The 25,150-nt window shown below is 34.4% G+C and overlaps 1 pseudogene across 1 annotated transcript in view; it reads left to right on the top strand.

Moving 5' to 3' along the window:
• The window catches only part of LOC144373519 (transport and Golgi organization protein 1 homolog), a 51,306-nt pseudogene extending 26,649 nt beyond the window's left edge, over positions 1-24,657 (top strand). Inside the window, exons 7-27 of the transcript XR_013433172.1 lie at positions 5,556-5,684; positions 7,993-8,014; positions 8,938-9,026; positions 9,267-9,344; positions 9,432-9,542; positions 10,609-10,680; positions 10,860-10,964; positions 11,608-11,730; positions 11,829-11,934; positions 12,941-12,996; positions 13,085-13,175; positions 13,347-13,485; positions 18,224-18,325; positions 19,183-19,243; positions 19,359-19,394; positions 19,471-19,538; positions 19,658-19,758; positions 19,940-20,077; positions 21,039-21,115; positions 22,694-22,844; positions 23,853-24,657. The product of XR_013433172.1 is annotated as a transport and Golgi organization protein 1 homolog (transcript). The remainder of the gene's footprint in view (positions 1-5,555; positions 5,685-7,992; positions 8,015-8,937; positions 9,027-9,266; positions 9,345-9,431; positions 9,543-10,608; positions 10,681-10,859; positions 10,965-11,607; positions 11,731-11,828; positions 11,935-12,940; positions 12,997-13,084; positions 13,176-13,346; positions 13,486-18,223; positions 18,326-19,182; positions 19,244-19,358; positions 19,395-19,470; positions 19,539-19,657; positions 19,759-19,939; positions 20,078-21,038; positions 21,116-22,693; positions 22,845-23,852) is intronic.
• Positions 24,658-25,150: the final 493 nt, after the last annotated feature.

Raw genomic sequence — 25,150 nt, 5'->3', positions numbered from 1 at the left:
ACAAGCATTTAAAAAATATAGCAGAGGGGGGAAATGTTGGGGAGTAATATTGGCCAAATTATATTGTTATTTTGTGTGCATGTACAAGTAGGTGACAATAAATCGCATCAACATGTAAAAAAAATCAGCCCTGATTATTATTTTAAAAAAATTTTTAGATGTTGATTAACTTTTATTTTATTCACTTATTTATATGCGGTGCTGAGATTTGAACCCATTGCCTCACACATGCTAGGCAAGTGCTCTACCACTGAGTATCAACCCCAGCCCCTCAGCATTGATTATTGATGTAGAAAAACAAACAACAAACTAGGAATAGAAGGGAGCTTAAAACATCCTCTGAAAAAATGCAGCTAACCTCATACTTAATGGTTGATAATTGAATACTTTTCCCCAAGATCAGAAACCAAACAGAGATGTCTACTCTCATTACATCTATTCAGCATTGTACTGGGGTGCAGTAAGGAAATAGCTAGTATACTAAGGCAAGAAAAAGAAATAAAATGCACTCAGATTGGAAAGGAAGAAATAAAATTCTCTTTCTTTTCAGATAACATGAATATATATAGATACAATCTGGTATGATCTAGAAAAAAGCTATTGTAAGGTTGACAGATAAAATTTACATCTAAAAGCAATTATATTTTCTATATATTAACAATGAATAATTAGAAATTGAAATTTTAAAGATTTCCATGTACAATAGAATAAAAATATGAAGTATTTAAACATAAACGTGGCAAAAACTAAAATGTATATATTAAAAACTATAAAATATTGCTGATAGAATTTAAAGAGAACCTAAATGGAGAGATATACCTAATTTATGAGTCAGAAGACTAAGGTGTCCATTCATCCCAGTTTAATCACCAGAGTCAACATTATTCCAATCAAAATCCCTGCAGAGTTTTGTAGAAAATGACAAGCTGATTGCAACGTGGCTTCAAGACTTAATCTAGGGCTGGCGATGTAGCTCAGTGGTAGAGGACTTGCCTAGCATATGCAAGGTCCTGTGTTCAATCCCTAGTACCATATGAAGAGGAAAAAAATATTCTAAAGCTACAGTAATCAGGATTGCAGACAAAACATATTGAAACAGAGCCAAGAATTCAGAGATAGATACACAATATATATGGCAACAGTCATTGACAAAGATGGAAAGACAAGTAGAGAATGGAAAGTTTTTTCAGCAAATGGTACTGAAATTACTGCATATTTATATGCAAAATGTTGATCCATGCCTTGCATTAGACACCTGAATTAACTCACAGACTTAAATATTAAACTCAAAACTACAAAACCTCTAGGAAAAAAAAATAAGAGAAAAATTTTTGTTGAACTTAGGTTTGGCAAAGATTTCTTAAATTTGACAACAAAAGCATTAAAAAGGATTTGACAATGTGGGATTCATCAAACTAAAACCTCTGTAATTCAAAATACTCTTTGAAGTCAATGAAATAGACAAAACACAAGCTGGGAGGAAATTACTCTAAAGCATTTATCAAGACTTGCATCAAGGATATATGAAGAACTCTTAGAACGCATTAGAAAAAAATATAGTCCTGTAAAATAACACTTCATCAAAGAAGATAAACAGATAGTAAATACATTAAAAATGCTTGACATAATTATCAGGGAAATGCAATTTTGAAGCATAAGAGTTACCACTACACACTTATTAAATATCTAATATTAAAGACAATTGTGCTGAGTGGTTGGAGAAGAGATGGAGGAACTGGATGGGTACACATCTGGTGGGGATATAAAGTGGTAGAATCACCTTCTTAAAAAGGTAAACATACACCAGTCATATCCAACCATTCTTTTCCAAAGAAAAGATAAGTTATAAAGCAATAGGAGGAATTTTATATCAGTGTTCTTGGCTATTTTATTTGTAAAAGCCCCAAACTGGAAAAAAATCCAAATGTCTATCAATAGATGATAGACAAATTGTGGTATGTACATGTAATGAAATGCTACTCAGCAATAAAAATAGATGATAGATAAACTGATGTAGATGAATCTCAAATTATGCTGAATAAGAGAAGCCATAGAAAATACAATATATTATCCCATACACATAAAACTTGAGGAATACAAAGCAATCTATTAAGATAAGACATTTTGCTGGAGGAATGGGAAAGTGGGGGGCAAGAAAGAAGGGTGACAAAGGGCAAAATTACCTAGAGAATGAGAATATTTTTGGAAGTAAAGGATGTGTATATTATCTTGATTATAATGGTGATTTCATAATTTCATGTTAAAATTCATCAAATTGCACACTTTAAATACATGTAATTTATTGCATGTCAGTTTTACCTCAAAGCTATAAGAAATAATATATTCATCTTTTTTCACTTTCTAAGATACAAATAGTATTCTATAAATATTTTTCTCTACTTCATTTTTAAAAAATGTATTCCGGAAACCAGCTCTTAGCAGTATTTAAAATTATTTTCTTTCTTCTTTGGTTTATTCAACAACTTTCATTGATGACGGTTGTTTCAGCCTTTTGTGACCATCTTGTATTGTTATAATTAATGCTTGAATAACATAGTTTTGTAAATACAAGTTTTAAACATTTTTTGTTGTATTCCCAGTATCTTTAGAAATTAGGGCTGGTGGACTATAGCTCAGCAGTAGAGCACTTGCCCAAGATACCCTTCCCCAGCACTGAAAAAGTTAAAAAAAAAAGTGGGATTGTTGAGTTAATAGGTAAATATATAAGCAGTTTTGGGAGATGTTGCCAAATCTCATTCATAAGGGTTGTATCATTTTGTATACTTATTAGCAGTGTCTGAGAATTTGTATTCCCCCACATTCTCTCACCTACTGATTATGTTGTCAAACGTTTGGATCTTGCCAATGCAAGTGAGAAATGGTGTCTTGGTGTGGTTTAATTTGTATTTTGTTCATTATGAGCTAAGCAGAGCACGTTTCCATATGTTATAGCTATTTGCATTTCTTTTCCTGAGATCTGTTTATTTCTTCAGCCCATTTTTGTATAGGTTTGCTGGCCATTTTATTTATAATGTTCTTTATATTTCAGGAACATGATTCTTTGGACAATAATATGTTGCAAATATTTTTTCTCAGTTTGTCATTGTCAAACTGCGTGTGTGTGTGTGTGTGTGTGTGTGAGTGTGTGTGTGTGTGTGTGTAGCAGGTTTAGATACAGCCAGGAAAGATTTTTTTCAATGAGGCAGGTTTTGCCCACTCATAATACATAGAAAATTTCACTTAATATTTTCTAGTACTTGTTTATTTTCTATTTTTACATTCATGTTTCTTATCCATTTGTAGTTTATCTTTTGAATAAGTAGAGAAAAATCCAATTTTATAATTTTCCATGTGGTAACGCTACTTATTAGAAAGTCTATTTTCCCCAAACTAACTTTTATTGTACCCCAAATGTCCAGTTGGTTCTGTTTCTGGATTCTCTATTCTGTCCCACAATCTCTATGTATTCCTGGGCTTGGACGAGGGTACATGAATTAATTATATAGTCTGCCCTCCCTGTACCCTTCATTGCTCTTCTTTTTCAGTGCTTTCCTGCTTATTCTTGTTCTTTTGAATTGACTATATTCAACTTGACGACAGATTTTTAAAGATCCACAGATGTTCATTTCCTCCCCAAGTTAAATGTCCCCAGTTTCTTCAATTTTTAGCACGTGCTTTTTGGGCTATTCATGATTCTGTTCTTTTCCACAAGTCATGCAACCCTAAAATGTGGCATCCAGAAATGAAGCCACCAGCGTGGGGTGATAATGACATGATTCCTTAGGGTTAGGCTTTTTTAAAAAGAGTGTCATCCACAATTGGAGAAAGTAACAGGACTAGAGTGAGCAGGGAAGGAAAGCCCAGTCCGAGCAGTAGTCCTTTAGAAGGGAGCAGGAGAAGCTTCTCCTCTTCTGTCTGCACTTTTGGGGGCAGGTAGGTACCTGGTGTCTCAACACGTTGACAAAAGGGTTTTGCTCTGGGAGGGGCTGGGAGGCCTGACTTTCTCCTTTTTCCTAGTCTCTGCCTATAATCCCCTTCTGCTAGTTTCCCTGGCTTCCTCCAGGGCCTTCTAAATCGCTGGTCCTCTCCAAGTTCCGGGGACAGGTGAGCCTCTTTCCTTCTGGAGTCCTTTCATTTGGACTCTTCCACTTGGCTCTACTGGCGCTGTCCCCCGCTGGGCTCCGCAGTTGGTTCTTCCCGCTCCCCGCCACGCCCCTCAGCATCCTCTGTCTGCTCACTGCAGTCCACCCAGGGGCTTCCTCTGATGACTGGTTTTACGTGCCTTGGGCGGAAAGCGCCTGTGGTGGAGGAAGGCAAAGTTCACTCCCAGTACCCGCCCCCTGCGCTGGGTCCTACTGAAGTAGGAAACGGTGAAAGAGAGGGTCCTGTGCTGTTCTGCAGGGAAGCGTCGCTTCCACTCAGCCGTCCCTACACCATGGACTCAGTACCTGCCACTGTGCCTTCTGTCACTGTTTCCCTGGGGGACCCAGAGCTCCTGGGACCCCTGTCGGGTGGCTGAGTTCTGGCGGAGTGGGTGCACTGACTGTCGTGGTGACGGAGAAATGGAGTGTGTCAGGCCCAAGGCAGGCAGGACGTGACTGTATGGTTAAGCGAGGCTGGTGAGAGTGTACTTGAGCTCTCCCCACTTGCACTTTTTTTTTGACGGAATAAAGGTGACAACCTCATGGTATGTTCTGAAATGCAGCCAACAATCCAAACAGCTAATGTTACTACAGGTCTTTTCCCTAAGGAGACTGCTGGGGAATTGGGCCCAAGTGACAGTTATCTCGTATTACGTGTAGAGGGCGGTGAAAACAGGGAAGAGTTGGCAGGTGTTTACTGCACTGCCTTTGAGCAACCATTTAAAATTAGGCTCTGAATTTTATAGAAGGATGTTAAATTCAGAGAAGTTTATCCAAGCCAGTTTTCAAGAGTTGTCTGAAATTATATGTCACGTATCTGTATATAAGAGTGGAATGGAAGTAAGATTTAAAATCTTATACATATATCGTCATTGTTTTTATTTGTTGCCATAAAATTAATTAGTTCTTTCATGTATTTAAGTTTTGTCTTAAATGAATATTTTAAATTATAAAAACCAGGTTATCTAAGAGAAAAGAATGATCCAGAGGGATTCTAGCCAGGTGTTAGACTATGTGATGATATAGGGCCTGTTACAAACTGGAAATGTATGCTCAATTTAAAGTATTTAGATTCGGGCTGGGGTTGTGGTTCAGTAGAGCGCTTGCCTAGCATACATGAGGCACTGGGTTCGATCCTCAGCACCATATAAAAACAAAACAATGTGTCCACCCTAAAACTAAAGATACATAAATAAATATTTTTAAAAAGTATTTAGATTCATTATACTTGAAAACACTGGAAGCGAACAAAAAATATGAGACTGCCAGTATCCTCTCTCTTGAAGAAGCTATTGGAAAATATTGAGGAGGTGGATTTCTGATGAGGAAGTTGGTTTAGAATTGCCATGATTCTTTGTGACTGTTTTGTTATAAATTTAAGGTTTCCCATTTCTTCTAATTTGTCTGTTTAAGCTGTTTACTACATTGCCTGATGATACTCAACCTGGGCCTGATTTTTATGGACTACCATGGAAGCCTGTAGTATTCGCTGTTTTCTTTGGGATTGTATCCTTTGTCATTTTCTCTTGGAGAACTGCTCTTGTGAGTAAATTAACTTACTTATACCTTAGCACATAAGCACAAGGATTATTTTATATAGTCACTGCCCCCCCTTTTTTTCTTTTTCAATTGCTAAAACACAAAATAGTGGTTTAAGTCAAACTAACATTATAAAATAATTTAGTGTGGGTGCAGTTGGTAGAACTGGTAATTCTTACAGCCATCCTGACCAGTAGTTTCATATGTATCAGAAGTCTTAAAAGTGGGATAAAAGATGGGATAGGTTAGATAAATATCCTTTTATGTAGCATATATGTCTAGTAATCTATCTTAAAGAAATAACTATGCTTTGAAGATTTTGGTAATGTTTTTCAATGGAACAGTGTATTAGATTGAAGACTTAGCACAACATAATTCATTTAGGGGTTATTGTATGTTCGATTAGTGGAATAGTAGGCAGATTTATTTATTTCAAAGCTTTGAGGTACAGAAAATGCTCACAATTAAATGTGAAGTGGGAAAAAAAAGCAGAAACTAAGATTTAAATGTCGATGAACTGTATGTTAATATAAACATACAAACAGTGGGAAATGCTGCAAAGAAATACAGTAAAGTGAGAAAAAGGAGATGATATAATTTTTCCAGTCTTTTATATAAATTTTTCCCAGATTTTATGATTTGATCATATGTACAGAAAATACCTTTTTATTTGGAAGTATAGATTATGTGTTGTCCAAAAATCCATTAAATGTTTTGTTCATTAAGGTTTTTTTTTTCCTGAGCAGAATTAGTCTATCTCTGTGTATGTGTGTACATATATGTATAAGTGTGTGTGTGTGTGTGTGTGTGTGTGTATATATGTGTATATATATATGTGTATATATATATGCGCTTATACATACTTATGTTTGTACTGTAGGTATATATATGCGCTTATACATACTTATGTTTGTACTGTAGGTCATTCTGTTTCATAGTTATTTAACATAATTGGAAGAAAATTATTTTAGGTAAATGGACTTTGCATATGAAAAGCCTAACAGTTAAAGAGGCCAAAAGCATTGGATACAAATCTTTTCAAATCTGAGTGTTCTTTTTCTGATTTCTTAATTATTTCAGACATATCATTGTTAAGTTTCCTCTCCTTGTACAATTGAGTGTAAAATCTCTTAAAAAGTATTCCCTTCTTAAATAGAAGAATTGTTTGCCTGGATTCCTGTGAGGAATTTTCTAATCTCAATGAACTTTTTCTCAGCTAAAAGTAAAAAGGAAATAGAAGGATAAAGAGAAGGGAAAACATTTTATATTTCTCTCTCTTGTTTCTTTCATTTCAAGAACCCTGGTACCTGTTTCTCTTTTCACTAGGTTATGTGGGATGTGGTTCCTAGCTTGTTGCTCCTCAGTTTCAGCATTTGACTTTAAAACTTTAGTCTCCCTACCTTAGATGACTGCTTTTATGCTACTTCCCATTTTCCTCTGTTGTCATTTTGAGTAAAAGGTTAGCAAGGCTATGACATTAAAGAAATGTTCATTTTTTTCTGTGTTGGAGTTTTCTGAATGCAATTTCCTGTTACGAAGATCTCCTGGATGATCCGTGGACACATCTGAATATCCCATCACCATTTATAACATTTGAAAGGACAAGTAATATGCTAAGTTACAAAGAAATTTAGTGATGTTTTAAAAAAATTTCTGCTTAGGTTTTATTATCAGGTAGTTTATTGCTGTTTTTTGGAAACGATTGTTTTTGTCCTTTCCAGAATATGTTAATTGTCATTTCTCTTATTGCTTGTGCATTTTCTTCAAGCAGTCTTTCCTTTCAGATTTCTTGCTATATATTTAGTGGTTTGCAGAAATAAGATGATGTAGCCTCTTAGTTTCTAAATTCAGCCAATAGCCAAATTTAAATTGGAGTTCTAAGATGTTTTCTGGTGAGTGAAAGTGGCATATCTTAGTACAAAGATTATGCATTTAATATTGTTTCCTCAGATTTCTTTTGAATAGTCATTGTTTCTAGACTTTATCCTGGTTATTTAGAATTGTCAAGTAAATGATTTTGAGTATACACACACACACACACACACACACACACACACATACACACATCTTTGCTGTGAAATAAGGTACATATCTTAGTGTTTTTATGTCAGAGTCTATTTATGAAATATCACTACCAATTAAATTTAAAAGGCTTGTTAACCTTTACTTATTTTTAATCCTATAAATTATTATCCTGAACCAGAATGTTATTAAATTCTCACTTGGTTATGATTCTGACTGTTGTTTTAGGAATGCTGTTTCTATTGAGCAGATGTTTGACATCAAATTTAATCTTTTTTCTCTCTTCTAGGTAAAAGATAGAGTATATCAAGGTAAATTTTTAGGTTTATTAAACTTGTAATAACCCTTTGTATTGGTGTTTGATGTGTGTTTCATGTATGTTAGAAGTAGATACAGTGACTTTTAATGTCTATTATCTTTTTTACCTCCTGAAAATTTTACTATTCCTAGGTTGCTAGCATGGATAATAGAGTAGATGATGATGGTTCCAACTCTGAGATAGGAGATAAAGAGGAGGAACAAATTGTGGATAGGGAGATGATGATAAGTTTTAATTTGGGGCAGATTAACTTTGAATATTGATGTAATGCAGATGTATTACATTTGAAGAGTATTTCTATTTTAATGATTTAATCATGCATTAAGTAATTGAGTAGATAATTTGAAGAATGGTAATGTGAATCAGTATGTTTTCATTTCTGTTTTTCTTTGCAAAGAATTAAATGATTCCATTTTCGGAAAAGAAAGTGTTTTGAGAAGGGGGGAATATCAAGCTACAACACTTTACTGTATTTCCCATCTGTGAAATAAGCTTAAATTGAAATATCATTTTGGATGGGAGGGGTTCCTGGGATTGAACTCTGGGGCACTCTACTGAGCCACATCGCCAACCCCCTATATTTAGAGACCAAGTCTCACTTAGTTGCTTAGTGTCTGGCTCTTGCTGAGGCTGGCTTTGAACTTGGAATCCTTCTAGCTCAGCCTCCTGAGCCACTGGGATTACAGGTGTGCACCACTGCACCCAGCAAAATATCATTGTTCTTATATTTTTCTTAAATTCTAATAATTTTTATACTCTTATTGCTAATAAGCATAGATTGCTTTTTAAAAGCATAATAGTTATGCTAAGAAGTATTTCCTCATAGTACCATATAACATGTCTTTGCTTTTAGTAGATTGAGTAATTGAATTTCATTTAGTGATTGTAATAATCTTGTGTATTTCCCCCTTTTAGTCAATGAACAGCAAATTTCCAAAAAGGTGAACAATTTCATGAAAGAAAATGAAGAACTAATGCAGAAATTGTCAAATTATGAACAGAAGGTATAATTATTTTTTTGTTTCTTTCTCCCTTGGTTCTAGCTTGAATCATTCCTACCTGTTTTAATTTAAAAATCATATTTTAAAATTTTTGTTTCATTATTTCCTACAAATCATTCAAATTCTAAACAGTCATATGTATTAAGTACTGCTTTCTTCTGGAAAGGGTCACTTGTTTGGAAGTAACTTGTATGGTAGCACTATAATTTGTGTATCTTAATTCTGAATGCTTTATTTACATAGATGAAGGAATCAAAGAAACAGGTCCAAGAGACCATGAAACAAAATATGATTCTTTCTGATGAAGCAACTAATTATAAGGTAAAAATCCCTTCTTTGGGGGGAATTACATTCTAAACTCAAAAGTAAATGTAATGAGTGAGTAATCTTGACACCTTTTTTTTCCAGGATAAAATGAAGCTTCTTGAAAAAGCTAAAGAACTTCTGGATGAGGGAGCTAAAAGTCTTCATGTTATGTTAGAATCTGAGAGAGAACAGAAAGCTAAGAATCAGGACTTGGTAAGAGTTTTGCTGCTAAGTATTACTGCAATTTAGCTTTTGAAATATTTTGTAAAATTGGTTAAGTTGAACTTAGTCCAGCTGTTAACTAAAGTAAGATTAGGAGTCAAGGAAGTTGAACCCACTTCTGCCCATTTTGTGGAACTTTTAAGTACTGATACAACAACTTAAAAATTTTTTACTTACATATTTCATTTTCAATTTCTATAAGTTTCTGTAATTACATAAAAGTTGCAAAAGATGGTAGAGAGTGTGTTCTGAAATATCCTACCCCCAAGTAAGCTTGATCACCTAGCTGAGGTAGTATTTATCAGATTTCTCCACTGTAAAAATTCTTTCCAATCCTTTTCATATTGTATTCTTTGGAAGTTACCATGCACAGCCCACAGTTAAAGTATGAAGAGTTACAAGCTCAGGATGCAGCTCATGGTAGAGCACTTGCCTAGCATGCATGAGGCCCAGGATTCAATCCCAGGCATTGCAAACAAAGATTGCAGATTTATGTCCACTTCCTTAAGGAGCAAGTATCTTTATAATTTTTTTGGAATTCTTCTGTATGTGAGATTAGTCTATTCTTCCTTAAATTTTATCATTTTTTACTTCAGATAAGAAAATTTTAAAAATGATCTTGGGAAATTTTTTCTCTATCACTAGAAAAAAAATTACTAATTTGAACTAGTTTACTTGAAACAGTAATTAATTAGTTAATTTTCTATGCTTTAAAACATTTTATTTACTTATTGCATTATGATTTTCTATACTTTGAACTTTTTTCTAGTTATTTCATAAACAGTAAGGTTGTGGATGCCATGAAATATTGATGACTTCATTTTCCCTCATCTCTTTCAGTTCTTGATTTTTTGCTTAGTCCAAAGCTGGATCCCCTGCATTTACCTGAAATGTAATGGGATGGCTTGACAAAAATTTTGTTGTGTTTATCTTTTTTAGTATATATATGTATGTGTACACACACACACACACACACACACACACACACACACACACATATATCAGTATTTCTACTGAAATCCTAATGCATATTTTGTGTTCTGTTTTCACCTGGCAGATAATGGAAAATAAGAAATCTGTAGAGAAGCTTAAAGATGTCATTTCAGTAAATACTTCTGAACTTTCAGAGGTAAAGCTGCCAACTATTGCTAACGGATATTAGTACTACATCTTAGTTTTGTTGCGGACCAAAAATTTGAGGTGTGCTAAAATGTGCAAAAAATGAGAACTATATGATGTCTTGTTTGGGAAAGTATAACTTTGTTTCTTCTTTGGAATTAATTCACTAACTGTAGTGTTTTTCATTAGGTTCAAATTCTCCTTACTGAAGCTAAGATTCGTGAAGAGAAGGTGAAGTTGAAATGCTGTCAGCTTCAGAAAGAAAATACCATGCTTAAGAAGGAGAAAGAGCAGGTAAAGAAAATTTGATGTCATACATAATGTAAACTAGAGAAGTGAATATCATTATCTTGTATATTTCTTGGATCTGTTTCTGAGGTAAGGAATTTTCATGTAGGACCTTTTCTAGATATGCAAAGTTTAAACAATGCTCCCCAAATTGAGTGCATATATATGGTCTCCATCTGTTTTGGATTTTTGGATTATTGCTTTTCTTATCAAATGTCAATCAGTTATTAACTTGAATAGCCTCAAAGAAACTTTTTAAACCAGAAAATTAAGTATTTTATGATCCTCTTTTGAATAGTTACTGATTCACTGGCCAAGGGAAGATTACATGATAAGGAATCTAAATTTAGGAGACAGTCATATGTGCCCAGCCATTCCTGCTGGAGATAAATTATTTGAATTGGCAGCAATTTTCTGGGGAATGCAATAAACAGGGTCAACTTCCTGATAGCTCTGATGTTCTTACTGCAGCTGTGAGACTTGAGGCCACTCTGCCCTCTTCCTTAACCAAGGTCTCAACCCCCTGGATTGAGGCAGGCCACCGAGGAGTATGGCTCTCTATTTCTTTGTCTAAGTCTTGTAGTCCTGATATATCCAGTGCAGAAACCCCTCCCTAACCCATAGGAATTCATGTGTTTTGACTTTTCAGTTGCAGCAGGAAGTAAAAGACTGGAGTACATCACACGCTGAGCTCAGTGAACAAATGAAATCATTTGAGAAGACCCAGAAAGATTTACAAGTAACTCTTAGTCAAAAAGATGATACTATTAATGTAAGTTTATACTCCAAATACATGTTTCATCTCATGAATTATCCTGAAATCTTCTGAATTAAAATCGAGAGTCTTCCAACCTTTTGCTTCTTTTCTAGGCTTTGACTAATCACATTACACAGTTGAATCGGTTTCAATGTGAATCTGAATCTGAGGATCAAAGTCGAGATGAGTCAGATGAATTAACCAATGGAGAGTTAGCAGGTAAGATCAGTCTCAGGGAGGTTGAATCCTTTTTTGCTTTCCTGTCTTTAATTAAGTATACAGATGCCACTTTTCAGCTGGCTTAATTTTTTCTTAAGCTTCAGGGTTGTAGACACATATCACTGGATCTATAGATATGTCTGTTGCATTGGCAGAGGTGGGTTGTTGGGGTATAATGTAGCAATAGGCATGTGAAGAACACTGACTTTTTCTATCCTATTGAAAACTAGTAAGTACACTGCAGCTACAATAGTCATATCCTATACCTCTAAATATTGAACATTCTACAGTAAGATAAATTTATTTCTTAACTTATGCAGATGATACTTGATTTTGATACTCATCATCTCTATGGCTCTGTGATTTTAAGGTCCACAGTCAGTCCGGAGGCAGTTGGAACCATAAACTAAGGCTGTGAGAACAGAGGCTAGAGACTATCAGAAAGCTAGAGAGGGAGTGTAACAGTGTTTACTGATGAGGAAAATATTTCCAGATGTTTTCTCCCAAGTTGGATATTGCTTACATAGCAAGTATTTCAAACCACACCTGGTAGTAGATTCAGGGAGAAAATAGAGGATTGAATCTTTCTAAACAAGACACTTATTGCCCAGGTGAAGATAGATCTGAGAGAGAAGAAAAGCTTTTATCTTACAAGAATAGCATAGATAACATTTTAGTTGTGCAAACTAGAAATTCACCTTTTTTTTTTTAAGACAGACACAGTACTTTTATTTATTTTTATGCTGAGGATCAAACTCAGTGCCTCACACATGCTAGGTGAGCACTCTACCACTGAGCCACAACCCCAGTCTGAAATTCACCTCTCTTTTTTTTTTTTAAATCTAAGCTTGCAATTCTCTTAAAAGTCATTAGTCTAATCAGTTTAATTATTTAATTGATTTTTTTCTTCCAGTGTTTGAACACAATCATTCTTTAGTTTAGGAAAGTTAGGAGAATATAGAGTTAAAAGTAAGGAAAGAAAAAGCTAAAGTCTTTTGTTTTTTAGGTGATCGGAATGAGAAGATCAAAGATCAAATTAAGCAGATGATGGATGTCTCTCGGGTATAGTTCTTTGTAAGAGTCCCATAGTACCTGTGAATTCTTCCTGTGCCTCACTTTTAAGAATACCTCTCTTTTCTGCAATTTTTAGACAAAAACTACAATATCAGTAGTTGAAGAGGATCTAAAACTTTTACAACTTAAGCTAAGAGCCTCGATGTCCACAAAATGTAATCTAGAAGGTGGGTTCTTCTTGAGAAGAAATTGCCATGTTGGAAAGCCTTAAAAATTTATTGGAAAGATAAAGAATGGCTTCTTGCTTTCATGCTTCTTACTTTTCTTGGCACTACTCCCTCAAACAAGTTCTTAAGTCCTTGTACACATATAGAGATAAGCTGTTTTATCCTTTACAGACCAAATAAAGAAATTAGAAAGTGACTGCAATTCACTACGGTCTTCTAAAGTTGGACTGGAAGAGGAATGCAAAACTCTTAGGCAGAAAGTGGAGATTTTAAATGAACTCTACCAGCAAAATGAGATGGCACTAAAAGAGTAAGATTTCCATTGTTTGTTATTGTTATCATTGTGTGAACTAACAGATAATTTTATCTAGTAGATATTTGTCTTTTTTCCTTTGTGTTTTGTTTCCTATAAGTTGCATTTTTCTTTCCATCATCAGTCTTAAGAGTCCTGAGGTAGTTGGAACCATAAACTAAGGCTGTGAGGACATCATAATCAATTGTCAAATTCATATGAAGGCAAGAAGTGGTAAACTGGTATTAACAGTCACTGATGTGGAAATACCTCTCAAAGATCTAGACCCTTTCTATGATCCCACTATTTATTTTAATTTCCTTTCATTGTGATCAGTTATGTAATTCTAATATTTTGAACTTGTATCTCTAACTCTGGACCTTTAAAAATACTGAGTGTTTTGGAATGGCATGTTTAAGTAGAATAAAAACTTCAAAAAGGAATAATATTTACTTATTGATGGTACAAGTTTTGGACTTGAGTATCTCAGATGTTCACAGTAAAAATTGAACTGTGGCAAGGATTTTAGGAGTTACGATTACAGAAGTACTTGTTTGTAGTATATATTTATATATTAATCTTCTCAGTGTGGAGCTAGTTTTTTTTTTTTTTGGAAGTTCATTTGAAGTTTTTAATCCACAAAAATACTTGAATTCTCTAAAAATAGTTTTTTTTGTGTCAGATTTTATTTGTTTGCACCTGATTTATTAACAAGATATATATATATATATATATATATATATATATATATATATATCTTGTTAAAGCAAATACAGACCTTCTTATAGACCTAACTATTTTTAGGTATTTTGACTTCTGTTGCCTAATTAATGCATTAAATATTGAAACCTTTCCATTTACTTTTCTAAAATTCTGTGATCTCCAAGCGACCTTTTTAGAATCTCAAATTTTTGTTCAGGCCAGTTCTAAATGCCTGGCCTGTTTCAAAGAAACATTTCTCATTTTATCACTTTTTTTTTTCAAAAGAACACTTGTTTTCTCTGTCCCTACTAGTAATATGAATGACCTAAATGGCAATTAATTTTCTTTGTAATGCAGTTAAATTGTAGCACTATTTTCTTCAACTCCTCCAAAATTCATTCAGTCATCATCTGTGGTTTGTACTCTTTTTTTCTCATTCCCAGGTACTATGTTAGTTCATGCCTGTGTCATCTTTTCTGTTTCTAACTTAGGTCATCTGTCTTCATTCTCAATTATTTATATTTTTATATAATTTATTTCAAATTCTTAGTAATTTTCTCTATAGCCGCTTGAGTGGACTTTCTAAAATATAAGTCTGTCCATGTCAATATGTGCCTGTGGTTTATGAAGAATTTGCTTTCTATTTGATGACCTGTTCTTTTTTTCTTCCTTGTATCTTTTTTAATAGTTTAAATATTTTTAATTATTTTCCTCATCACCTGTATAAGCTTGATGTAATCATAAATTATAATGGAATTATAATTATATAATTATAATTATAATTTTATTCATCTTCTCATAATTTAAAGGCCTTGGTATATATTCTGGATTTAATAAAAACCTGACATAGATTAATAGGTTTATTACTTGTTTTTATGGGCTTTAAGTAGCTCCTGAATCAGATAACTGTTGTGGCATCATATGTTAGTACTTCATATACTGTGAACTCCACAAGACATTCATTCAATTTATACACATATTTAAAGTTTCTGTAGTTCTGCATTCTACACTGTTGGTTTCTTATTTGAAATTATTTTCATTCTATTTGAACATTGTCCTTTAATGATAGATTTGATTAGTGTATCAAAGTAGTACAAGGATAAACAGAGAATAGTATTTTATCCACTAAATATTGCTACCTTTATAATCTGTATTAGGTTGACATGAACTTCATGATTAGAGTTAAAACCAGTTTCCATTTTTAAAGGATCTTTCTTTTGGCTACTGAATTTTGACTGTTACTTAGTTTTAGCAATTTGAAAATATCCAATTAATTACCATCTGTTTTAATTTTTTTTCTTTAAGGAGTCCATTATCATTGTTGTTTGGTCTTATCTCCCTCCCCTAGTTCCTGTAGTCATTTCTCTCTTTTTTTAACAGTTGTATTGGGAAGTGCCTAGGTGTAGTTTTCCCCACCCCACCCACTTTTTCCTCTTGCAGTTATGTTGCTTGGGACCATTAAACATTTCTTGAATTTTCGAGTCTTTTTCTAAATGTTGATTTTACCTCATTCTCTCTTCTGATTATAATAATGCATATTAGAATTTGATTTCCCCTGCCTCCTACATTCTGGATTTACTTCTTCTGGATATTTTCTTCTGACCTGTCTTAAAAGCGGTAGGATTTATTTTACTTCCCAAATCTGTTGTTAAAATCATTCATTGAGTTTAGGATTTTAAAAAGTTCAGGGTTTAAAATATTATTTTAGTTGTAGATGGACATAATATTTTATTTTATTTTTTATAGGATTTTTTTAAGAGAGAGAGAAAGATAATTTTAATATTTATTTTTTAGTTTTTGGCAGACACAACATCTTTGTTTGTATGTGGTGCTGAGGATTGAACCCGGGCTGCACACATGCCAGACGAGCGCCTTACTGCTTGAGCCACATCCCCAGCCCGACACAATATTTTATTTATTTTATGTGGTGTTGAGGACTGATCCCAGTGCCCCACACATGTGGGGCACGTGCTTCACCACTGAGCCACAACCCCAGTCCTATTTCAGTACTACAGCTCAAACCCAGGACCTTGAGCCATGTGCTCTACTATTGAGCTACCTCCCCAGACTCCTTGCTCTTTCTCATAAGGGACTAGTGTCTTACTGCTTTCCAAGCTATCTTTAATCTCATCATTCTTCCTCTGCCTCCAAGTATCTTCGACTATATGTAGGTCACCACACCCAACTATTTCTTGGTTTTATAGTTTCTAATCCTTTGACAAAATTCATAATCTTTTTTTTCCTCTTTTGTGGTGCTGGGGTTTGAACTCAGAGCCTTGTGCATGCAAGGCAGCACTCTACCAACTAAACTATATTCCCAGACCTGAAATTCATAATCTTGACTTTACTTTTTTGACTATATAAAGCACAGTGATTTTAAAACATGTGCGGTTAACCCCATTAGGTGGCTTCCTTTTCTGTGGGATTTTTTCTCACAGAATTTTGTCTTATGGAGTGCCTGGTCAGTTTTGATTGGCTAACATTGTTGTGATAATTATACATGAAATTTGAGGACTAAGATGAAGTTATCTTCTTATAGAAAAGTGTTGAGGTTACTTGAGTAAGATTGTCACTTCAAACTTAGTCAGCAATTAAGATAATTCAAAAATGACTTGTCTTTTCAATGTTTCAGTATTGTTCCTTTTGGATTTTTTGCCTGTTCATCACTTAAGTGTGCAGTACTTTCTAATCTAAACTCAAAGGCTAGGGCTTTTATTAAGGGTCCCTTTATTTGTAGCCCCAAACACTTCTTTTTTCCTCTAAGCCCAGGAATTTGATGAAGGCTTAGTTCAGACTCATTATATCTTTGTGTTATCTTCAATATGTGGGTAAACCTAGGAGAAAAGTACCTTAAAGTGCCAGCTTTACTTGTAATTCTGAGATTCCTTTTTCTAATGCATCTTGGCCACATACATATATCTTCACTGCCTTTTTAGCTTGTATCCTTTCAAACACAATTTTATATTCTTATAAAGATGTCTTGATTGTTCTTAGTGCTCTCAGACTAACTCTTTGGTAATTGGAAACAAAATTCTCTCTGTCCTTCAAGATTCAGTTTTCTCCATATTCCTTCTTAAGCCAGTGGGGAAAATTATTATATTCCTTTAGGCGTCATTTATACCTGAAACAGTGAGCTCTTTTATTCTTTAGCATCTTACAAGGTAACTAGTATATTATAGCCACTCATAAAATACTTGCTGAAGAATTAAATGAGAAGCTATATAAGAATATATAATCCCCTTTTTCTATTTGGTATCAATAATCTTTTTTTACTATAGTTCTTCTGATTTATGGAAAATTAAGTTTCAAGTTAATTATCTTTTGAATTGGAACTATGGCTAAAGTAGTACAAGGATAGCAGAAAATAGTATTTTTAAAATCATTAAATTTGGCTACCTTTGTCTCAGTAGATGAACATCTTGAGTTTCATGATCAGAGTTAAAAATTATCAGTAGATAATACTCTGATCGTGGGTCAGTTTGGCTTCTTTTTCTGGTTGACAGACATTATCAAAACTCAGATTTGTCTTTTTGCTTAATTGCAATTCTTTTGAAATATATATCTAAAGTGTGAAAAATGTTCTGTGGCTAATTGCATAGCTAAAAGACATATTCTAGAAGATTTTTTCTTTGTGACTATATCTTTATTATGGTACCAGTCTTGGATTGAGAAAAGAGTTCCTCCATGACAAAGATATACTTAGTGTCCTACCCATGGCAGAAATGAGAAAAGAATTATCCCTTGCTTTATCCTAATATGTTTAATTATGTTAGGTTTATCAGTCCTGATCTTCCACATTAAAGTAAAGTGAGTTTTTATTATCTTACACACAGGAGACTTGCCCTTGGGGCACATGTTGTTTTCACATTTATTTTATTTACTGGTAAATAGAGAATTAAGAGGAAAAATTAGAAAATGTAAGTGATTTGCCAGAGTTTGATTTACGAAATTGCAGGTTTGAATTCCTATTTTATGTGCCTAAGCATTTTATAGAATTGTGGGAAGTGATATTCACAGAGAGAAACTTTTGATTTGATAACTGGCTTTATTTTAGGAAAGTGAGCCAAGAAGAATATGAGAGACTAGAAAAAGAGCAGCGGCTGTCAGCTGCAGATGAAAAGGTGGTTTCCGCTGTACAGGAAGTTAAAAATTACAAGTGAGTTCAGTTTCTAAAGGAGGGTGTCAATGTCTAATAAACTAGTGTTAGCTTTCTTTTTTAATCTTTTTTTACATTATGTAGATAGAAGAAAATAGCATGGAAGTATAAATAACGAGAGGATATGAATACATTCAATTCACACAGGAGAAAAAATAAATTTCAACTTTACAAATGAAAAATGTTAACAAAAATTTACTTATACCCAATGGGCAAGACCATAGGGAACTTGGTCAATGCAAACAGTTCTGGGGGTTTTGTATGTTGTAGTAATTCTTTAAGAAATCAGTTTGCTGTGTGATGTATCAAGACCCACAAAAGTGTGGCATTTGATAGACCTTGGAAATCTTTTATGGATATAATTTGAAAAAAAGAAAAAAGTTTTAAGGAGGAAGATATTTCTAGCAGAATTACTTGAGAACACACTGATGAACAGTTAAGGAAATTATAATTTATCATTCAGAATCTCTAGCAATTAAATGATAAAGAAGTTATTAGTATTGGGTCTTTATTTTATTTTATTTATTTATTTATTTTTGGTGCTTTACTACTAAGCTACATCCTTAGACCTTTTTTTTTTTTTATTTTGAGACAGGGTCTCAGTTGCATAGGTTCCCACTTAATTGCTGAGACTGACCTCGAACTTGTGATCCTCCTGCCTCAGCTTCCCAATCATTGGGATTACTGGCATGTGGCATTGCACCTGGCCTGTAGTATTAGTTTTGATCACACTGGATTCATATAACTATAGAAATGTTTTTCTTATGTATGATAAAGTCTTTAAAAGTATAGCTGATGGAATAAAGGGAAAATGGTCAGAAATGTTTCAAATGTTATTCAATTGTTGTAATTCTTAGGCGGAGAATTGAAGAGATGGAAGAAGCATTACAGAAAACCAAGCACTCGTTTAAAAACCAGGTAGTAATTAATACTGTCCTGTAGTTGCAGAATTTCTTGATATCTAATACAGACAATTATAGGCTATTATAATGAGTCCCTAAAAACATATTTTTTAATGTATTGTCTTTTTCAGATTGCTATGCATGAGAAGAAAGCTCATGATAATTGGGTAAGATTTTTTCCCCCTTTTCTTTATTTTGTGCATAGCCTACTACAACTGAATTTGAATATTTTCTCTTTAATAGCTCAAAGCTCATTCTGCAGAAAGAGCTATAGCTGAAGAGAAAAGGGAAGTTGCTAATTTGAGACAGAAGTATGTGATTTTGGTATCTTCCTATATGTTTTATAGTGTTTTAAGGTTATGCTAGATATTATCTATGAAGGAATAGATTGCTGTTTCATAATTCAGTCCATTCTTTCTCAATATTCAAGACTATTGGAAATGACCCAAAAGATCGCAGTGCATCAAGATGAACCCGGGATTGTAAAACCTATGCTGGGAAGACCAGATTTACAAAATTCTCCTCAGAGAGGTAGGGGGCACTTTGTAAAAGGAGCTATTTTATTTCTTGGTGCAGAATGTATGTAAATTACTTTTTATTTCTGTGTGTAATGGTTATGAAATAATCTGAATGATTTGCTAAAACAGGAGGTGAGGGTTGGTGTCAGGGAGAAGGCTGCCTTAAAATAGTAACACGGCATTGTTTTCTTTAGGTCCACTGATCCATAATGGCTCTTTTGGTCCATCCCCCATGAATGGTGGAGAATGTTCCCCTCCACTGACAGCAGAGCCAGCTGGGAGACCTCCTTCTATTACTCTTAATCAAAAAGATATGCCTAGAAACGGATTTGGTGAGCATTCACATGTTGCTTTATAGTAAACTGCTTCAAGGTTTTTTTTTTCCCCCTTTTGAATATTCTAATGAAAACATTGAATTTGGGCCTGTACAATATATAGAAGATAATTTCTTACTTTATCTTAGTGAATGTTTTCTGGAAAATCTGTTCTAGTATAGAAAACATTTTTTTTTTTCCTGGAGGTCCCTGTATTGTTTTTTTCTTTTAAATTTTACACTGCGAAGTGTAAACCTTTATCTTTAAATTAAATCTCTATGGTGTTCCTTTCCCAAATATTATAAAAGTAGCCTTAAACTTTATGTAGCATACATATTTCCAACATGAAATACTGAATCTTATTTCAAATTCTAAATAGGACTGTAGTCTTGGTAAGATTGGAAGTCAGGTTATACAGACTAAAGAAAAGCCAGCCTACACATACTTTAAGTCTATAGCTTAAAGTTTAGGACCAGTACTTATTAATCTCCTGTTCTATCAACCCAAGGCAGTTCTTTATTTTACTTAAGTCTCTTCATAAATTGTGATTTACGTATTGGGAAACCCATTTAAAAAATATTTTTAATTGTAGATGGACATGATATCTTTATTTATTTTTTAAATGTGTGCTGAGAATCAAACCCAGTGCCTCACACATGCTAGGCAAAAACTCTACAACTGAGCTATGACACCAACCCCTGGGCAACCCATTTTTCATGTTGCTTTCTAGTTATTGTTGAACACTGACCTGTCCACCAGTGGTTTATTTCTTCTGAAAAATACATACAAGGGCTCTGATCTTTCTTTCCCAAGGTCAATGGATGGACCTTTACCTCGTACTGGTCTTCTGAGGCATCTGGGAAACCCGTTGCCTCTGGTAAAGGGACCAAGTAATTTCAAAGAATCTGTAATTGTGGATGGAGGATTTTTATTCTTTTCATGTTAGAATAGTCTGAATCCATTCTTTGATCTCTAACAGACTCAGGATGTGGTCCAGCTCACATGAACAGCAGCTCCAGAAGTTCTTCTCCAGCTAAGGTGACGAATGAGGGCAAGGTAAGTTCTGTAGTTACTGTGAATCATGTGGTCATGCAGGAACATGTAGCTTTCCTACAGTACTTGCTCTTTGCTTTATCCTTCTTTGTGTTCTATTTGTACTATCCCATTTGTTTTTTAAAAAGCAAACTGTTCCCCAAGAACCTGAGACCCCCTCAGTCTCCACCCTTACTTCTTTGACTGAGCATCCAGTTGGAGTAAGTACTTAGAGGTTGAGAACTGAATTGGGTTTTATTCTGTGCATTTATGGGAAGGATATTCAGAGCATGACACTGATCTTGTTTGCTTTAAACTGCATGCAATATTGAGCTTAATTTTCTCTTTAACTTGGGAATGTTGCTTAAGTGTGTACAACTATAATGAACTACAGAATGTGAAAAGTTATCACTCTAACTTTATATGGTGTTTTGTGTTGAATGTTCTAAGGCAAAGTAAATTCATTATAAATTATATAATTCATCATTTTTATTTTTGTTTGGAAGAATGTTATTTAAGAATTCCTCCATTTGTGCAAACCCTATTTTGAGTGATTTGAATTAGATTGGTATCAGATTTTCTGTGAAACAATGATCATCTGAAATGACCTCTTGAGCCAGTCCCAAGAAATGGTCTCATTTGTTCACATAAGTGTATTCTCTTGTAACTGTGTTGCTATTATATCTGGTAGGTCTTCTGCAGCTCTATAATAAAATAAATTTCTAATTGTTTAGTTTCAAACCCACTACTCATAGGAAATGATAAATCAATATCTCAAATGGTGTACAGTAAATGAAAGTAAATATTAAAGGCTTGTCTTCCTAATTTGTGTATATAGCACTGTGATGGAAAATACTTCTCAAGTTCCAGTGTATATATATTCCAGGAATATACATCTCTGGAGAAATCTAAGGGCAGCTTAGATAAGACCCCAAACCCCTTTGTAGTAGAAGATTTAAAAGAGAGCAAAGACCCATTGTTAGAGAGGAATAGAGGTGGGAAAACATGGCTTGGATGCAAACCTGGGATTGAGTTCTTTAATATGCAGTGTGGCCTTCAACAAATTATGATATCCCATTTGCTTTTGTTCCCTCTTATTTAAAACAAGACAGTCTACTTAAAGATCTCAGAGGTTGAATAATATATGAAAGACTTACTGAAGATATAGTAGAATAGTAGCTATTATTACATGAGTAGAGAATGGATTTTTCATTTTATTCTGTTCATTCTTAATATGGAAGTAATGAGCTATTGTGATGAAAGGGAAGTGATGGGGATGGGGGGACTCCCTTTGAAATAGATTGTAGTGAATACAGCATGACATACTGGTCAGAAATCACCTCTGTTAATAACCCCTGCCAGTCCTCTTGCCTTTCCCTTTCCTGTGCAGATATAATCAGTAACAAACTGCTCCCTCTTGTGGCATCCTTCCAACTTCTGTAAGCTGTCAGTGGGAATACACAGGAGGGGTGGGTAGAGTTTTGTTGCACTGATGGTGTTCTCTGGACAGGTTTTGGGTTTTAGCTTTTATAGGTATTGGTACTTTGTCTTAATACATAGGAATTTTAAAACTTTTAACTGCTTTCAAATCTTAAATTGCAGGTTCATATGGCTATGAAAGGGCCCCCTCCTTTCTCAGGGGTACCCTTTATGGGACCCCCAATGGGACGGCCTCCACCACCTCCCATTTGGTATGGACCGCCACTTCAGCTCGGTGGGCCTTTTGGGCCTCGGCCAATTCCTCCACCATTTGGTATGATGATCTGAAAAGTAGTGATTGACTTATAAATCACATTCATCTTCCACTTCTATTGCTTGCTAAAACAGTTGGTTGCTATCTCAGGTCTTAACAATGAAAGGATAAAGCTGAGTACATTTTAACTTTTCCTCCAGTTTTCTGGGACATATGGGACACTACATAATCTTATACTGAGATAGGCAATAGCTATCTCTCATAGACAAGGATAAGGGGCTATATATAGAAAAGCCAGAAATATTACTTCTGCAGATGTTTGTTGAAAATCTGTTGATATGCACTGCAATAGATGGAAAGGTGGATGAGATGCATGCCATAACTTAAAATTTTGTCACAGATATGAAAATCCTATAACATAAAGTTTGTAATCACCCATAATGGAAGCATAAGCAGTAGGTTATAGAATATAGAAAAGGAAAAGTCAAACCCTCCTTACCTTGAAAAAAGTCAGAGGGAAGTGTTAAAGAGGATTTAACAGTGACCTAATAAATGTTCCTGGTTTAATTAGGTGGCTGTGGAAGGCCTTTTCCAGGAGGGCATGCGTGCACTTTGATTCTGATGGCATGTGTAAAGTCCATGCTGAAATAATTCATGAATTTTTAATGGATACAGTAATAGATAGTGAGATTTCCTTTTATCAAAATTTCTTTGATGTAGTAAAGTTCTTATTTCATAATCTATCATCTTGTCATGGTAATACTTCCAAATATAAATGGAGCTCTTGTGAGATAGAAATAATTCTGCAATTATATAGTAGGGAAAGAAAAAAGACAAGCTTGGAGCTAGGTAGAGCCATGTTAAATCCTTAATATGTTGCTTCATGGCTGGTTGGTCAAAGGCTATAACCTAAACTTGTTCCATCTCAGTTTGCCTCATCTGGCAAGTCAGGATGTTCACCAGCTGATGTTCTAGGCTTGGGAGAAATTAAAGACTATATTAACATACTTGAAATCACCCTAGTTCAGAAATTTCTGGTATTTACATAACTTCCTTTTTATTTTCCAGGTCCTGGTATGCGTCCACCAATAGGCTTCAGAGAATATGCACCAGGTGTTACACCTGGAAAATGGGATTTGCCTTTTGACCCTTGTGATTTTTTTCCAGGACCTGCACCAGCACCATTTAGACCTTTAGGCTCATTTGGCCCAAGAGAGTACTTCATTCCTGGTGCCCCATTACCACCTCCAACTCATGGTCCCCAAGACTATGGGCCACCACCTGCTGCAAAAGACTTAATGCCTTCAGGCTTTAAAGATGAAACTCCACCTAACTCTCAAGAGTAGTGAGGGCTGTTCACAGGCCTTAAAAACAGGGCCCATAAAATTAACCTCTGACACTTAGTCAGAGTTAAAGGATTATTGGCTTCAAAATATAAAAGTTTATTTTAAATGGTTTATGTTTTCAGAATGAAGCTGCCTTGGCGCAGTATACATTTTGAGCCAAAATATTTTCTCCCTAAATATCCCCCACTTAAGCTAGAGTATCCTTCCAATTTAAAAATGTGCAATAAGGAATACCTTTGTTTTAGTTAATGTAGCATATAAAATTGCTAAATGATTTAGAATGTCATAATTATGGACATTTCCTGTGGAAATGCTTTAAGAACATGTATTTCCATTATCCTATTATTAGTGTATTCCAGTTGATAACAGAGAAATGGTGTTTTATAAGCTTGATTTTTTTTCTCTTTCAATATCTGGTCGCAGAGACTGTTGGGCTAAAAATGTTTACTCAAAGATCATAAACATCATTTTCCTTATTGCTGAAGTTCTTTGTTGTAATAGTTCATAAAAATTGTTTATTAATATTTCCCAAGTGTCTGTTGATTCATTGGATCGTCATGAGATTTTGTGCCATTGGGGAAGCATGTAAATGCACTCTCAGAACTGAAGATAGTGACTTGGCAGCATATTCCCTGTTGCTCACTGTTAAGGAGGCTGGACCTTGGTCAACTGTGGACTTCTACAGAGGATTTCTTTTACTTGTGAGAAGTCTTGTGGCTCTATTTTTGTAGCACATTCATGTACTTTTTTCTAACCACTGTCCATGTGAGAATGCTTTTCTGAGAATGAGTTTACATTAGTAGCAAGAGCTACTGCTTTTGCCATTATTGCATTGTAACAGTAAAATATAAGGTGGTATGTTGTGTCTATAAAAAATAAGGAAATTTCTTTTTAAAAATGTACACAACACACTCTTCTCTTTCCCATACCTTCCCACTGATTTTCAAGGAATATGATAAAAAAATTAGAAAAGTATAATCCTCTAAGAATGAATGAAACTCTAAGGCTTATAATGTCTTT

The sequence above is a fragment of the Ictidomys tridecemlineatus genome, unplaced genomic scaffold, assembly GCF_052094955.1.
Source record: "Ictidomys tridecemlineatus isolate mIctTri1 unplaced genomic scaffold, mIctTri1.hap1 Scaffold_42, whole genome shotgun sequence".
Classification (NCBI taxonomy): domain Eukaryota; kingdom Metazoa; phylum Chordata; class Mammalia; order Rodentia; family Sciuridae; genus Ictidomys; species Ictidomys tridecemlineatus.
Note: the sequence above shows the minus strand (reverse complement) of the source record. Positions and strands in the feature narration are given on the sequence as shown.